Raw genomic sequence first — 18,627 nt, forward strand, 5'->3', positions numbered from 1 at the left:
AGAGTTAAAGGGGTATATACAGATGTATACTGTGCTGTGCTGGAGGCACACACAACTTCCAATAACTCCAGCAAATGACAATTGGGCTCAAATAGAGAACAGCTTTGTAGGTGTATATAGTGGTATGTACTGGGTACAGAGCACGCAGACAGCACGCACTAACACTACTGACTGCAAGCTCTATTATTAAAGCTAGATCACTAGCTATATAGGTGAGGTGAATATAGTGGTGTATACTGCTGTCAGGGCACAGACAGTAACCACTACACAAGAGCAAAATAGTAAATCAGCCAAAAACGATTGGTGTGTAACTGTGTTGAAGGTACACAGAACACCCACTGCTTCAGATGCTAACAAACACTACACGAGGCCGCCTGAAAGGCAGCTTTATATAGTGTGGGGCGTGCACTACACAGTCTGAGCTATGATTGGCCACAGGCAGGATGCCTGTGGCCAACCATTGCTCTCCTCGCTACTGGCGCTGCGATTGGCCAAGCATACGGGGTCACAGTGCATGCTTGGCCAATCGTGAGACAGCAATGCATTGCGCCATCGCAGTGCATTGTGGGCCACACGAATTTTGCCGCGAACGGCCCAAACGTTCGGAATTCGGCGAACGCACGAACGACCGATGTTCGAGTCGAACATGCGTTCGACTCGAACACGAAGCTCATCCCTACCCACCACTGTACCCCTCTGTACATCTGCCCCACCAATGTACCCTCTGCTCATCTTCCCCACCACTGTACCACCCTGCTCATCTGACCCACCACTGCACCATCTTCTTATTTGTCCTAACACTGAACTTATCTGTATATCTGCCCACCACTGTACCCCCTGCTTATCTGCCCCACCACTGTAACCCCCCTGCTCACCTGACCCAGCACTGAACCATCTTCCTATTTATCCTAACACTGAACTTATCTGCTCATCTACCCCCTGCTCATCTGCCCCACCACTGTAACCCTCTTTCTCATCTGCCCCACAAGACTGTACCTCCTGCCCATCTGTCCCACCTCTGTTCCCCCTGCTCTTCTGCCCCACCACTGTAAACCCCTGCTCATGTGTTTCTCCTTTCTCCTCTGCACCCCTCTGCACATCTGCCCCACCTGCTCCTCTGTCCCACCACTGTAACCCCTGCTCATCTGTTCCACCAATGTACCTTCTTTCTCCTCTGCCCCAACCCTGAACCCCCCCTGCTCATCTGTCCCACCACTATAACCCTTTGCTCATCTGCCCCATCATTGTACCCACCTGCTTTTCTGTCCCACCGCTGAAGCCCCTTCTCATCCCTCCCACCACTGTACCTCTTGCTCATCTGCCCCCAAAATGTACCCCTTTTTTTATCTGCCCCACCACTATACCTCCCTGCACATCTTTTCCACCGCCATATCCCCATGCTCTTCTGTCTCACTATTGAATCACCTTCTCATATGTGATAACACTGAATCCATCTGCTCATCTGCCACACTACTGTAACCCACTTTCTCATCTGCTTTTCTGAAAGCAATGGACCTGTGTGCAGGATCATTAGTTGGGCCCCGCAGCTGAGAAAAAGTGGTTGGGTGTGATTTTCATTGCTCTAAATATTGGCTGTGGCTTAACCACTTGGGGACCGCCCAACGGGGATTTACGTGATTTTTTTGAAGAGGGATATCTCGGTAACGGCAGCAGCTGCTGCCACAACCGAGATGTCCATCTCTTCAGGCGGCGGTCATCTGTACGATAACGGTGGTCTCCGCGGCGGATTCGCCACGAGATCACCGCTATCGGCGGCGGGAGAGGTGCCACCCCCCCTCCCGCCACCCTCCCGCACCTTCCGCCGCTTACCGGAGCCGTCGGTAGCGGCGGAGGCGATCGGGTCCTTCCATCTGCTGGGCATAGAGACAAGTGAGGCTAAGATGGCCCCCACTCGTCTCTATACCATAGGAGGGCGGAAGCGACGTCAAAACGTCACTTCCGCCCATACCTCTTAAAGGTATATTTTTTTTTAAATGTCAGATTTTTTTTTTTTTTTTTTTTTTGCATTTTAGCCCAAATATGAGATCTGAGGACTTTTTGACCCCAGATCTCATATTTAAGAGGACCTGTCATGCTTTTTTCTATTACAAGGGATGTTTACATTCCTTGTAATAGGAATAAAAGTGATCCATTTTATTTATTTTTTAAAAACAGTGTAAAAATAAATAAAATCAATTAAAATAAATAAGAAGAAAAAAAAAATTTTTTAAAAACACCCCGCCACGACGAGCTTGCGCACAGAAGCGGGCGCATATGTGAGTAGCGCCCGCATATGAAAATGGTGGTCAAACTACACATGTGAGGTATCGCCGCGATCGGTAGAGCGAGAGCAATAATTCTAGCCCTAGACCTCCTCTGTAACGCAAAAAATGCAACCTGTAGAATTTTTTAAATGTCGTTTATGGAGATTTTTGAGGCTAAAAGTTTGACGCCATTCCACGAGCGGGCGCAATTTTGAAGCGTGACATGTTGGGTATCAATTTACTTGGCATACCATTATCTTTCACAATATAAAAAAAAATTGGGCTAATTTTACTGTTGTCTTATTTTTTTATTCAAAAAAGTGAATTTTTTAAAAAAAAAGTGCGCTTGTAAGACCGCTGCGCAAATACGGTGTAAAAAAAAGTATTTCAATGACCGCCATTTTATTCTCTAGGGTGTTAGAAAAAAAACAATATAAAATGTTTGGGAGTTCTAAGTAATTTTCTAGCAAAAAAAACAGTTTTAAACATGAAAACACCAAATCTGAAAAAGAGGCCTGGTCCTTAAGTGGTTAAAGGGACATGGAGTGCAGAAGTTCAGTAGTAAGTGACGCAAAGGTTCAGGAATAATTTCAACAAAGTTCCCAGAAGCTCAACAGTAATTCTACAAACGGTCACCTGATTGTGTTTTTCTCAATCACAGTAAAATCCCTTATTTCTGAGATTGGTAGTGGCAACCAAGCGAGTCATCTACCTCCAGATGGTGGATGGGGCTAGCAGGACTGTCTTTAACAGTGGTCAATGACAGTCCTCCTCTTCCTGAAAACAGGGACACCCCCCCCCCCCCCAGCAAAACTGCACCCAATCTCTTCCCATCACAAAAGCTGATGATCGCAGCTACAGCAAAGTAAGAGAACCAAATAATGTTTCCCATCTTTTACAATGTGTGGGGGCACTGTGCCTCCCCCTAGTGCAGGTGTGGCATGGGGAATTTTGAAATTGGAATGCATTAGTGTTTTGCTGACACTTCCCTGCGCTGCTCTGCTGATGGGGAACGAGTCAAGTGCTGACAAAAGAGGCTTTAAGTGCCACTTGGGGCACCAGTGCCAGGGGTTGCCTACCCCTGCCGTAGAGTTAACAAGCATTTAACACTTTCAGTGCAAAGGTAGTTTTTTTTTGTAAGTCCTGAATTTGGGCTTTAACATGTATTAGAGACAGCTGATGGAGGCAATGAAGTGAAATGTGATGGAATCACATGGTTCTCTCCACCATCAGAACATGTTAAGAAAAAAGGATTAGAAAGCACATGATGACCAGTGCAACATCCAAATTAACAGATCAAACAGATGAAGTCAATGAGGCATAAAAAGAAGAGCCCAATGAGTTCAAAGGTGTAATAATCTCTGAAATGCAAATACAATGGACAAATTGCAAATGGAAACACTTTTTTTTTTTATATTTCAATCGTTTTATTGCTTTTTGGAGAACAAAGAAGGCTCCCCTAGCAGGGAGTAACAGGCACTTTGGTATAGTCAGAAACAGAGTTACAACAAAGCATCTTATTGGAAGAGATCGCTGAAATTGCAAGAGTACAAAAGAAGTGTGGTTTATCATGTGCTTAGGTGATATAATACAAACAGAATTCAATAAAGTTGAATTTCACGGTCAATATTCTCATCTGTAGACTGCTTCTTTCTGGAGTGTCTACATGAATTAACCTATACAGTAACTTGTGGTGTTTTCTTCAGAAGAGGGAAAAGAGGAAAATAAGTAGATATACAAAGAGCAGGAGAGAGAGAGAGAGAGAGAGAGAGAGAGAAAGTCCCCCGACTGTACTACTCCCTCTTGAGATAATGAAGCCAATTGGACTGTGTAGTATTGAGGGTTCATGAGAGTTTGTCATTAATCATCATCCAATAAAAATTTTGTGTAATTCAAACAAATGAAGTCATCAACTGGTTCCAGCATCTAGCTATGTTGATTCTAGCTGCCAAAATACTATAAGATATTAATTTTTTTCTGGTACTAATCCAGAATCTAGTGATTCTGGGGCATTGCCAAAAATGGTGGAACATAGTTCCCATTTGACCACAATGTCTGAAACAAGATGGAGAGGCTTGTGGACACATTTTAGTGACTCTGGTGCTGACCATATACCACCTTATTAATGTCTTAATTGGATTCCACCAAAGCAGTAATAGGGGACACTTTTGACAAGTTGTTAGCTACTGTCTGCTATTCTTCTAACTCAAAAGTAGATCTGAAATTTTATTCCTATTCGGGCATTTGGGGAAGTTTGTGAGACAATGTTGTTAAAGATCATAAAGGACACATATATAGCCCTTTATGGGTGTGGCAGTTCTGCAGGAAAACCCAAAAAATGTAAGAGAATGCAGGCAACTAGCCTGTTTTTACTTAGCCTTCAAGAAAGACATAACTTGACAATAGCGAATCATTTTAGTGGGGGGGGGGGATTTTTAAGTTAGTTTAGGAGTATCCTCCATTTCCATGCAGGAGATCTCCTATCCCCAGCAACCCTTTGTTTTCCCAACATTGAAATAAAAGTGGTTGAAGTCCCGGGGAAGACTCCAGGTTGTTGGAAAACCTTTTTTGGGGGAATATGTAACTTTAGCTCAAATATGAATCCCCTTTTTAGGTAGTTCAAATTATAAAGGCAGCAGGTTAAAAAAATGTGCACATCAGATATTTATATGTGCAAATGAAATATGCATTACCTGAAGGGATTGTTTGTGGTAAATATGAATACAGTGACTATCATTATACATGTCATGATGATATTATCACAGGTACGTCCATGTATCTACACCTCTCATGATGATGATATCAGAGGTACAGTCAGGTAAGTACACCTAAACATCGGAGATTGGCAGAGACCTCTACTTGACTTGACAGATATTTTGGATCATAAGTGACGCTGCTACTGGGAACCATCCTGAGGTACGATATGCCTTTTCATTCTCCACTCATGGATTTTCCCTGAAGGAAACCCGTTCCTGAAAAAGAAGGTTCCTCTTACTCAACTACTTAAAAATTCAAGCTACATGGCTGTGTCTAGCTCCAAATCTTTCTCATTCTCTGAGCTAGGATGAACATGCAGTATGGTCAGGAATATAAGACTATACTTACACCATGGGCCTGATTTACTAATGTAAATAAACAAAACCATAGATAAATCACTTTGGTACACTTGTATCTTGAGCTCATATTAGTATATGCACGTATGCACACTTAACAAATGCAATCCCTGAACCTATAAAGCCAATTGTTTACTGGTGTTCAATGTTTGCGGTGCTGTCCTAGTTTGCCACATGCTTTGAACATCCATAACGCTGCTTTTGTGCCTTGAGGGGTGCAAGTTGCAACATTTTATCTGAAAGTAGAAATAAATAAATAAATGTGACAAGCTCACCAAGGAATTAAATCTGCCAAGTAAATCAGCAGGTCAAAAACCCCTATGCAATTCGTATAGATCAAAAGGTAGTGTATGTGCAGGTATTTATCACTGGAATCTCCGTTCCAAGCAACAGAACATGAAATTGTGTATTTATGTTTGTCATGTTTGTCACAGGAGTTGGTCCAGAATTCACTGGATGTCATTCAGTCCAGAACACCAGCAGTGTCGAAACTTCAGAGGGGTGAGTCTGTGGAAACGTTGCTTGGGATAGGGTGAGGATTTAAGCAAAAGCTGTCTTTTTTCAGTTTTACAAACTGGAGTTCCACTGTAATTGTTAGCAATTGGCTAAGATATGCTTTGGACAGATGATATACTAAGGAAGATAATCTACTTTTATTCTCCTTCATATTCACAGAATTCTTTCCAGAAAATATGATTAAATTTGTGTGGATTATATTAGTAGTGAATGGAAAAAAAGACAGAGTATAGCGTCTAAAACATGCTAGGAAATAGACTGTTAATGGAATATAAAGTAACACTTGTGAACACAATGTACTTTCCCTAATCTTGTGACTACAGCAGAGTTTGGGCTGCAATGTATGCAGTACCATAAAATTCTTCTGTGTATAAAGTTGCTTTTTTTTGTTTACTCATTAAATGTCAGTCTTGTAAGCATCAGAATGGAATCTGTACCTGCCCAAGATACAAGGAACCAAACCTTCTCCCGTCCCCTTCTAAATCATATACTAACTAACTATCCTGTAAAGGGAGGACACCTACTTACCTATTCTATTCTATTGTTCGGTCACATGATCATTCCAGGCTGGCTTCAGGGGATGGCCAGAATGCCTATGTCAGGTCACCTTGAGGCCAGGTGACAGATGCACACCATAGGGATCAGGAGTGCACCGCAAGGTTGTGGACCCTACGGCTGACTGCAGTGGACGGGAGTCAAGGTGATATGGAAGGCAAGGCCGCCGGAACACCAAGATGGATCCTATCGGGGTTAGAGCATAAGATTCCCTGGGGTGCAGAGTCTAAGCCCCTGTACACATGGTCAGACATTCTGCCAACCAAATCCGTCTGATTTTGTCAGACGGATTGTGTCCGACGGATTGTGTCCGAAACTGTTGCATACACACAGTCGGACCAAGTTGTCGGATAATCCGATCATTCAGAATGTGATGACGTTATTTAGTTACGATGGGACTACGTTCAGGCTAGTAGCCAATAGCTTTGGTCTAGGAATTTGATCTGAGCATGCGTGGCACTTGGTCCGATCTGAATTCTCTACACATGATCGGAGTATGTCCGATCGGACCAGTTGGTCGGAAAATATTTCCAACATGTTGGAAAATTGGGTCCGACGGATATTCCGACGGAATCAGTCCGATGCATACCACACACAGTCGGATTATCCGACAACACGGTCCGATATGACACATTCCGACGGATTCTCCGACCGTGTGTACAAGGGCTAAGAGCCAGCAGGTGTTCACCAGAGCCTCTAGTGGTGAGGATGGACTGGGCTGCAACTGGCTCCAGGTCACGACCCCCAGGGTCCCCCAGTAGGCAACAGGAGGATAGGGATAGTGAAGGATAAAGCCAAGGTCAGGGCCACAAGCAGACAGGGATAGTCAGGGACATGCTAAAAGGTCAGGATCACACGCAAACAGGGATAGTCAGGGACACACCAAAGTTGGTAACAGAACAACAGAAGAGCACACGGCAGGTAACAGGAAGCCAAACACACAAAAGTTGATCATCAGGGTTGGCCTGCAGTGCACAGGTTAATATAGAGTTCTCTGATAGGAGCTAGGGTGGAGCCATGCCAGAGGATGGATTACAAAAGCAGTCAGGCGAGGGTCAGCTGGTCTCTAGAGATGAACACGTGGAGACAGGTAAGCAGACAAACTCTATTGCATAACCATGACAGCCTAGACATCACTCAGAAGCTTACTATGGGCCATTTGTTGTCTGCTGTCCCTACTCTCCCCTGAAGTTACATGACTTGACCGGCATGCCCTGAGAATAGGTAAGTATAAGCATCTTCCTTCTACTGGGCAGTTAGTAAAGGATTTAGAAGTGGGGTGTTAGCATGTGTAAGCATAATTAGCAATAGCCTGCAATTCCACTTTAATATTTAACAACCCAACCTGAGCAATTGAGGTAAGAGGTTGAAAAATTGTTTGCGGACATCAGCTAGTGTAAATCTGCCCATAAAAAAAGCAAGCAAAATGTAGTGGTGATAAGCTGTAGTGAGCTTTTCTGAATTGATAGTTCAGCTTCTTAAGGTTTCTCCTGGGCTCTGGTTACTGTATGCGCCCTTCTGTTGCCAATAGGTGGCATTGCTGCCTCTTATAATAGCATGAGAGCTGCATTAATCAGAGTTATGAATAATTATTTCTCCCTTGTTAACCAGTAGGAGTTTCCTTGACACTGGCGGATGCTGGGAGAAGGTAAAATTATTCAGGGAGTGACCTTGAGGGTCAATCTGTTCTCCCCTGGGCCTTCTGCCTGGGGGAAGTGTGTGCTAAAACTTCTTAGGCCTGCTGCCTTTTCAAGTTCCCCACCGTCAGGAGCTATCTTTGAAGACTGTGAGTACTTTTATTCTATTTTTGTGGAGTCTGCTAGTCTGCTTGTAGGCAGTTACAGTCTATTTTCTCCACTGCAGGTGACTCTCATTCACAGTGGAAATACAAATGGGAGAGGAAGTAAAGAGAAGCTATGATTCTGTATGGTTTCCTCGGTTGCTCGGGCAATGATCCAGTTGTATGCACATGCCCCACATGACCCTGGCAGCCAGCTTTGGTTAGGCAGAGGCTATTTAGGAGTCCTGCCCCTGGGTTTGGCAGCTTTATGTGAGTGGACAGGTTAGGGGCAGGTTTTCCATCTGGCAGGGACAATGGTAGCAGTAGGGAAAGGTTCTGAAGGAATAGGGAGAGAGCAGGGCCTATGTCTACCTCTCAGGAAGCTGCCCATTTGGGTGTGGACTGGCCAGGCTGCACTAAACATTTAATGTCAGCCGCTGTCAGCATCTCTGAGACTTCTAACTGCTGTCATCCTCTGCATGCCTTAACTTGGACTTTTGAATGATTTTGTGGGCCTTATGAACAGTTACAAAAAACACTTGTAATTTTAATATTTATAGACCTAAAGGAAGCAAATAAGAGAAGTTCTTTGTTACATTCACTTGGACGATAATCTCTGTGATCTGTTGAGTGTATCAGATATATATAGGTCTCTTTATCCCACAGAAAAAAAGGAACCAGTTTTATCACCAACCATGCAATGATCACCCAGTTTAAAGAAAAATATGAGTAATGTCAGCAAGGATGAGCAGATTTCTTACTCTGCCATTATTCTCCATACGTCTACAAAAGTAAATACCTCATGCCACTCCCAAGAACTCTTTGATTTATATGCCAGCCCAGTGTCCAACGTCATCCTAGTTCTATAACCATATATAATTAAAAGAAAGCTGCCATGCTCTTCTCTGATATCTCCAGCATTATACCCACACTTATTTTCCTGGTGTGTGAACACAAAATACTACTCCCATACTGATGCATTCCACCAGACACATAAGCTTAGATGTAGACCTGCTACAGAAGTATTGTTTATTTCACATGCAATCCTAAAGGGCATACTCACAACTGTATTCTGCTGACCTTGGCTACACATACAGCTGGAATCATACTCACAAAGTTAAATGTCATAGCCCCACATGGCACACCAAGGCTGAAGGAGCCAGTACAGTAGAACTCATGAATAGGAGATAAGAGCAAATGGTTTCTTCCTCTACTTGTGGATCCGTTTTTGGTACATGGACCTAGTGGGGGTGGGACAACAGCAGTGTCAGATTCAGGCCACTTTCACCAATATGTGGCAAAAGCCTGGTCATATCTCACCATGCTGCCACCAATGCATGAATGTGGGGCTAAAGCACACCACGCTGTCACAAATATGTAACAATGACACTCGCAGCCTCAACCAGCACATGGGGCCACAATCTAGGTTTCAGCAGACTTAGCAGGATTGACACTGATTTAGATTAACCACACAGTTTACACACCAAACAGCATTAACAATGTGCTTTATTGTAAACACAAACCATTCACAATTGTGACTTATTAGAAATGCCTGTAATACACACTGTAGTGACATTATATTGCATTCAGGCAACCAGAATATAACTGCACAGAATTATGTTCCGAGTTGATAGCGATGAACCATGAGGCCTCTCGTATGTGTAGATTTCCCAGGAATAATATGTTCAATATGCTTGTGGTACCTCATAATATAGGTTTTATTACTTACTCAAACAGTCGCATATGTTTTATAAAGATATCTCAATTATAGCCATAGTTATGAAAATGATACACAGCCTAAATCAAAACCTAGACTGCAGATATGTATCACATACCAGACAGGCCTGGATGGAGAGGACATCCTGGTAACTGGTTTATGGCCCTCCAAATAGTCATTATGTTTACCCCCTTGGAAGGATCATTCAATGTTCTTTGCTGCTATACAGACTGTGTGCCAGCAAGTGTTTATTCTACTTCAGTTGTTTAAGAAATACCTAAAGTGTATTTCTACTTTTGCAGTCAAAGTTGAGAAAACCCTACTATATGTTTCTCATGTGTTCCCATTTACACATCATACCTACCTATTTTTTCAAATATTTCTTACCTTTCAGATGTTTCTCAAGAGAAAAGGTCTCTTGGTTGACTGCAAGGTTTTTTGAGCAATATCAATGTGAGTCTTTCCTAAGTCAATCCTCATTAAAGGAGAAATATGGCCAAAACTCTGTTGGCCCTACTTCTCCTCTTGGTTCTGCACTCCCGTGACCCATACTCAGCCAACAGTAGGCTGTCGGCTGACTCCGCTGATCAAGGATCTAGAGCAACCCCAACCTTAATGTTGGGATCCACCCAGATTCTTGACCGGCATCACTCACCACTCCGCAGCCTGCCAATCCAGTGAGCACTGGAGGGGCAGAGCAGAGAGCTGGTGACTGAGAGTCACCACTCTCTGCTATCAGTGGTCCTTCATTGCTCTGTTCTCAGTCTTAGAGGCAGCAGGGGACAAATGCAACATTGGACCGATGCCGCATCCAACTAGGTGAGTATGGATGATTTATTTTTTATTTTTTAATTCCCATACCTCTCTTTTAACATACAATGCTAGAAGCTTAGCCTCTAAACTTTTAACCCTTTGGACAAACAGTTTTGAAATAAAGTTACGATTGATAATGAAGACCTTCCTGCTCAGTATAGAGTTAATTACAGGGTTAATTATAGGGTTAATTACAGAAAACAAAGCTACCAAGCCCCTCATTAAAAAAGATAAACTAGTAGGATTTTTCCTCGCTGGAGAAACCAGAATAGAGCATCTAAAAAACGTAAGCTGCAATTATTTTTTTATTTTATTTAGGTTGTTAATAGGGATATGTAAACATAAAGTAGGTGTTATCCCAATTTGGCTACAAAAGTGGAAATATGCTATAATAGTGCTCTGGCCTATCACTTATAAATTTATTAAAGAGGAAGTAAACCTGGATGGGTTTTACTTCCTCTTTTTTCCCCAGCAAAGTAAAAGCATAATGGGCTAGTATGCATCACATGGCCGCATCCATCTTCACCCCTCTTCCTTCTGGGGCAGTGGACTACGGCTCTGTGACTGGTCAGAGTCACATGACGCCACTCCCTTGCATGAGCATGGAAGCTGCCGGTCACAGCACGAGCCCTTTAGAAACAGCACGATCGTGCCTTTTCTTCAGTGCGTATGCATTGATGACATTGGTACAAGTGTATATGGCAAATGTATATGGTATATTTCCAGTACTTATAATAAGGCTTACTTGTAGGTAAAAGTGGTGTAACTAGGTTTAAAAACACTTTTACCCCCATAAGATGGCTGTGGAGATGCATTTCTGGGGTTAAATATTTTTGGGAAGGGGCTATGGGGTTCCAAGCCTGCTATGTTAATTTACTAAAAGCTGTGACTGTTTACTTGTAAGTTTTAAAACCACAAGGCCCCCACAGAGTTTTTGAGTGGCCAGACCTCACTATCATCACACTGGACACCAGGCTAGATGTCACTGAGAGGCAAGGTGAAGGTCTGGAACTTATTAATTATTTAATATTGGAATGTGCTACTGATAGTCAGAAAAATTGTGGGTGTCTATGTGCTGTTTCTTACAGCCCTACCATAAGCCATGACCTGGTTACATTTGGAAAAATCTAGCCGTCGGTAAATATGTAATGTAGGGAATGATCAAGTCATCAATCATTCAGCACTCTTTCACCGAGTACAATTTATAGCATACATAAAAAAATGTTCCTTGCACATTCACCCACTTAGGCAATATTCATGCTAGTTAAACAACAACTAGGTGACCTTATGAGTAAGTGGAAATACAGATTGTGGCAATCTTTGTTATATGTATTAGATGGGTAATGTTATATTTCCCAACACTCTTTTGCCAGTCTGAACAGGTAGATTATTGCTTTTATTCAATTCCTATAGAAACCGATAATACTTGATTGTCTGTGTTTATTTACAGTAGTGTCCATAGAGCATACTCAGCACATAAAATGGAGATGTACTGTACATTTCTGTATTATGGTATTAGTGGGCACATGCTGTGTCTTGTTAATATCTGTATATATTTGTGTAGTCTGAAGCTCTGTGTGCAGCTGATATGGGGATTGTTCATCTTAAAGTAGAACTTGACCCTGAAAAGGGAAGTCAGCTTTTTTTCTAATCCCCCCTTCCTCCTCCTTATGGTGATGGTGGGGTAAGGGGGGAGAGGTGCCTATTTCTGACAGGTACCCACTCCTGCATTTGCTGAGATCACCTAGAGAATTCCAGCAGAAGTGCAAGGAGGCTGTGGGTCCATTTACAAACTTTAGCGTGACTTGCCGCACTAGTGATCCGAAGACCGATGAAGAACTGGCCTAGGGATCATGTAAGGTACATGCAGCAGGGAGTGGTGGGGAGGGTACTGGTTGTGAGTTAGTTTGCCTTTTCATTTTTTGTGAAAAGGTGAACTAACCCTTTAAAGTGGGTGTAAACTCCCATGTATGATGTTTACCTTTAGGTAAGCCTATAATAAAGATCACCTATAGGTACAGTAAATATCTCGCAAACATGCACCATTAGGTGTAGGTGATATTTACTTCAGATGTAGCCAGTGGTGTGACGTTCCTTCAGAGCTGTGCCATAAACAGTGACTCCCACACACATGCGTGGGAATGACATCATCACCAGCTTAGCCATTAATATCGTCAAAACCCGGCAACCCAGTAGGAAAACCGAGTTAAGATGGAAGCGCCTTCCGCGTTGGCAGCGCCCTGCTGGAGGGATTCGTTTTCAGTTAAGTCTGTCAAAAATAATGTGCTAGTATGCGATGCATTCTAACACATTGTGACTTAAACTACGGGATGCCTTTTTTTTTTTATGAGGTTTACTAAAACTTTAAGTTTATTTGTTATATGGCTGCTCTGTTGTACATTTGGGTTTATTGCATAATATGTCTTATAAGTTTCAACAGTAAAAGCAAAATTGAAACAACAATGCAGCTTTGAATCTGGATGAATTCAGGATGCATTTTTATAAATATATAGTTGGGGGCTTCATAAACATGTGTACATGCTCAAGATTATACAATAAACAGAGTAAAGCCGCGTACACACGGGCGGACTGTCTGGCCAACTTAGTCCGCCGAAACACATTGCAGCGGACAGTCCGCTCGTGTGTGGGCTTCAGTGGACTTTTTCAGCGTGCAGTCTGGCGGACTAAGTATTTCGGAATTTCCGTAATACTGTCCGTCGGACTCGCATTTCGGCGGACAATCCGCCCGTGTGTATGCCAGTCCGCCGTACTTTTGAAATAAGCGGACTTTTCCCGCCCGGAGAAAAGTCCGCTCATTTCGAGCGGGTATCCAGGTAGGTGGGGCCCGCGAAGGAGACGTAGCTGGCCCCGCCGCCTGGTATGGACTTAAAGGGGAACCCCAACGCCGAAAAAAATCGGCGTGGGGGTCCCCCCTAAGTCCACAACATACCCTTGTCCGAGCACGCTACCCGGCCAGCCAGGAAAGGGGGGCGAGCGAGCGCCCCCCCTCCTGAGCCGTACCAGGCCACGTGCCCTCAACATGGGGGGGTGCCTTGGGGAAGGGGGGGCCGCGCGGCCCCCCCAACCCAAAACACCTTGCCCCCATGTTGATGAGGACAAGGGCCTCTTCCCGACAACCCTGGCCGTTGGTTGTTGGGGTCTGCGGGCGGGGGGCTTATCGGAATCTGGGAACCCCCTTTAATAAGGGGGCCCCCGGATACCGGCCCCCCACCCTATGTGAATGAGTATGGGGTACAATGTACCCCTACCCATTCACCTGTAAAATAAAAGTACCAAAAAAAAACACAACACACGAGATAAAATACTTTATTGCACAGCTCCGGGGGTCTTCCGTCTTCGGGGATCTTCTCGCCGGACTCCTCCGCTATCTTCTTGTAGCTCTTTTGCTAGCGGAGGAGTCCGGCTTTCTTCCTCGCCGCCGGCCTCTTCTCCCGACTTCGGGGGTCTTGTCCCCCTCTTCGGTTCTTCTGCCGGGCCACCGCGCCTTCTTATAGCTCTTTTACAGGCGGTGGCCTGGTCTTCTGTCGCCGCCGTCGCCGCCGCCGCCGCCTTCCGTTCTTCTTCTTCTTCTTCTTCTCCAGGAGATGTTGCCTCGACGATCTCTCCAGCCGGAATGCCAGGGACGCACTGCGCGTCCACTTATATAGGGATAAGGGGCGGTGTCACATGGCTTTATGTCACATGGGTTGGTGTCACATGGTGACCCCGCCCCATTACGATGTCATAGTCCCCATGTGACATCAACCCATGTGACCAACCCATGTGACATAAAGCCATGTGACACCGCCCCTTGTCCCAAGGCACCCCCCCATGTTGAGGGCACGCGGCCTGGTACGGCTCAGGAGGGGGGGCGCTCGCTCGCCCCCCTTTCCTGGCCGGCCGGGTAGCGTGCTCGGACAAGGGTCTGTTGTGGACTTGGGGGGGACCCCCACGCCGATTTTTTTCGGCGTTGGGAATCCCCTTTAAGTCCATACCAGGCGGCGGGGTCAGCGACGTCTCCTTCGCGGGCCCCGCCTACCTGGAGACGCGATCGAAATGAGCAGACTTTCCTCCGCGTGTGTGGGCGAGTCCGTTCATTTCAAAAGTAGGGCGGATAGTATGGCGGACTTAGTACGCCGTATTAGTCCGCTCAAAAAGTGGTGTGTGTGGTCAAGTCCGTTCATTCGAAAGTATGACGGACTGTCCGTCGGATTGTCTGACGGACTAAGTTGGCCAGACAGTCCGCCCGTGTGTACGCGGCTTAAGAAAAATGCATAAAGTGCAAGGTTAAGTAGCTTTCAGCAACCAATCAGGGATGACTTAATTGCGCTCTTATAAGATACTTAGGAAATTGTTCCCTGAGCTCTTTATTGAAGAAGCTTGCACGTTTACAGTATCTAGCTGAAAGTAACAAGATGAATTGCACAAAGTAGCCAGACTAAGATAACAAAAGCCACTTGTACTGCACTGTAATCACACAGAAGCAGCATTGAAAAGCATATTGAGTATATAATCTGATAACAGGACACTATATACATAGAGTTTGCATGTTCTCCCTGTGTTTGCATAGGTTTCCACCAGGTACTCGAGTTTCCACCCACACTCCAAAGACATACTGGTAGGTTAACATTTATACTCACCTAGGTGGATTCAGCATCAATCTGATACTGCATCTGTCCTCCGCTGCTTCTAAGGTTGAGAACTGAGTGATCAAAGGCGGCTGATCACTCAGTTCTCTGTCTTCACTGAGCAGTGAGCCGGTGACTGTCAGTCACTGGCTCTCTGCTTTGCCCCTCCGGCGCTTACTAGCGCACCAGACTGTAGCGGGGGCAGGAGCGACTGGATCAGTCTCCCTGCAGCTCGTTGAAAGGCTGAGCCAGGTGCTGGTCCATGCATATTAGTGGATCCCAACTGTAAAAGCTTCAGCTGAGTGATGGCTTTAGCCTGCTGTTGGTTGAAAATGAGTCACAGGAATGCTGAATGAATTGCACTCCTGTGATCACCAGGAGAAGTACAGCCAAAACATCTTTGGCTATACTTCTCCTTTCTCTCTAAACTGGCCCTTTAGTATGTGTGTATGCATGCATGTGAGATGCAATTTACGAAAACAGTAATTTTACAAAATTTTTGGAAACGTTGTTATATTTTTATGCAAACTACCTATAACTTTGTTATAACTTTTTATGCATGCACCCAGCACCAATTCTGATGAACTGTCAGAGCCCTGCTAGAGTTGTAGTTCTACAGCAGTGAGATGGACACAAGATGTCTAAACCTATTATAGCCAATCCATTCTGTGATTGCTGGGATGTGACTGGCCTCTGAATTCAATAAATCACTTACAGCCATAAGTGGATGATCTGAACGACATCACAATAGTCAATACCCTGGTGTTAAACTGAAAATAAACAGCACAAATTTAACTTTGATTTGATCTCTAGGCATACATCGTGCCATCTGTCAACAAGAGCCCACATCAATAAGCTTTAATAGAATGAGAAAATACTGCTGGCTGCCTGTTTACCATCCCTAAGAGCAGAAAATGGAGTTTGCTCAAGCAGTTGTAATAAAATGTAAGCATATAGGCTCTATAAATGAAGCCAGCGCTGACAGCCTAATGGAAGCTACAGGCCATATCAATACAAAGCATTATAGAGATGGATCAGGAGTTAGGGCCTCACCATTGTAACATAATGCAGGGTTCTGCTCGCTGTGTGACAGCACAAACAATTACTGTGCTGCCATCAATAGTATATGGGAAAATATAACATGTTGGTAGAAAACAAGGCTGGTTTCCAGAGTACCCTCATGTTAGGATTCTCATTTATCAAATGAAAACAGTTGTTGTTTAAAAAGCTACCTAGAACGTCATCCTTCCCCGATTTAATGTATAACTAAAGACAAAACTTTTTCGTTTTGGATAGAATGGAGAGAGATTAGAACACCTGTCAGGTTCTTATTTCTGCCTGTGCCCCCATTCATGAGATTCACCCTCTCCGTTTATCCTCTTTACTGTTATCATTGAAAGTGAAAGTAAAAGTAAATCCCAAATTTCAGGTTGTCCCCAGAAAAGTAATAGATTGGAAATCTTCCAATGTGGACACTAGTTCTGGGGACCTGGGGGTCCCCAAGAAATTGTTTACATTTTCAGGGATTTCCTCTCACTTCCTGTTTGACTATGGGACAGGAAGTTACGGGAAGTCTATGCAATGGGACACAGATGGCAAAAAAAAAAAAATCTAATAATCTGAGTTATAACCCTTACTTCAATTCACATATTCACTGGCCTAGCATATCCAGCGTTGTCCTGCTGTGATCCGCATTCTGCCATCATATGCCAGGTCCCTCACTGACATCTTCTTTCTTGACATCATCAGCAGCTGGCTCCCAATGACGCCTCGCTTCACCAGGCCTACTTCTCCATTAGCACTCTATAAAACCCGATGTCCCTTGGAGTATGTGACATGCATTTACCAGGAGGCACCAGGAGTGGAACATGTCATTCCCACCAAAACGAGAATGGAGGATGGGGGGCAAGCTTGAACATGAATGAATAATTTAAAGACAGGGAAACCAGGGGGGTTCATAATTTGTAGAGGTGAGGGTTTAAGAAGTCCAAACATATCTTTCAGCATGAAGGACTGGTTTAAGTTTCCAGAACATTAAGAAAAATGTTCCTACAGAACGTGTTCTACCAGTTATATTCCACCAGATTATGTTCCAAAATTTTTGTCAATATACATTAGATTGTAAGCTCTCACGAACAGGTCCCTCCTAACTCTCTTGTTTTGACTTCTATTGTAACTGTACGGTCGTCCGGTATATGTATTTTTTATCTCAAATAAATTTTATTGAGAAATACACATACAGTAAACATTACAGGTTCCAGATCAATCATTATGGTTGTATACATCATAAAGCAGTGGAAAACATCCAATCAATCGAACAATTCCATGGAACTTTGGCAAACCTGACATTTTTAATATACAAACTCGAACAACTAATGTTGGGGAATACCTATGCAAGAGCAAACACAGTAAGGAATAAGCATGAATGATATTTATAAAAGACTATAATTAAATCTATCAGCCATGGGGCCCATCATTTCTCGAACTTACTTGAGCACCCTGTCTCCCTGTATATTGATTCGCATATTTTTCTAATTGGATTTCATTGAAAAATGTGTTCTGGTGAAAAGCTGTGACTCTTTTGTGAAAACATTTATAAATAGGCCCCTATGTGTAACAAGAAGAGCCTAAATATCTAAAAGCAAATTTACATTTGCGTTGGAGATACGTTTTTTTGGGCTCAAAATAATGCTTACCTAATATAGACTGTTGACACCACTGGCAACTATAGGACAAGCTATTTGCGTGTGATAGATGCTAGTAGTTAAGCCGGAGAGTTTGGTTCCTTTCGGAAAAATAATATTTAGCTGAAAATACATGTACGCAAAGCTTGTTCAATAAAGCTGATGTATTTCCGCATGGTGGATCTGCTTCATTTGGCTATTTTGCCCTATTGCAAGTAGACCTCTTTTAAACCAAGGGCATCAACATGCATTGGCAACCATTCTAGAAATATAGAACAAGAAATGACATTAATGCAATTAATTATTTTCTGTAGTCTTTGGGATGAGTTACTTGCAATGTGCACACACATAAGTACTCAGTCGCTATAATCCCACACAACAGATCATGCTGGATATTATTCATGGTATTTGACATTCCTAAAGTCAGTTAGTTGCTCGCTGTCTAGTGGTGTAGGTGTGCAGATATATTAAGTATATAAAAAGCAGGTTTGATTCTGCTTCTGAAAATAGAGAACTCTATATGAGACGCTGTCACAGCAGCAAAATGACAGTAATTA

At 43.7% G+C, this 18,627-nt stretch overlaps 1 protein-coding gene across 1 annotated transcript in view; it reads right to left on the reverse strand.

The window, feature by feature from the left end:
- The window catches only part of MTNR1A (melatonin receptor 1A), a 341,422-nt gene that overhangs the window by 310,397 nt on the left and 12,398 nt on the right, over positions 1 to 18,627 (reverse strand). The gene's annotated exons all lie outside the window — the stretch shown is intronic.

This window comes from Lithobates pipiens, unplaced genomic scaffold (assembly GCF_037356315.1).
Source record: "Lithobates pipiens isolate NorthernLeopardFrog02 unplaced genomic scaffold, aLitPip1_a1.2 Scaffold_13, whole genome shotgun sequence".
Classification (NCBI taxonomy): Eukaryota; Metazoa; Chordata; class Amphibia; order Anura; family Ranidae; genus Lithobates; species Lithobates pipiens.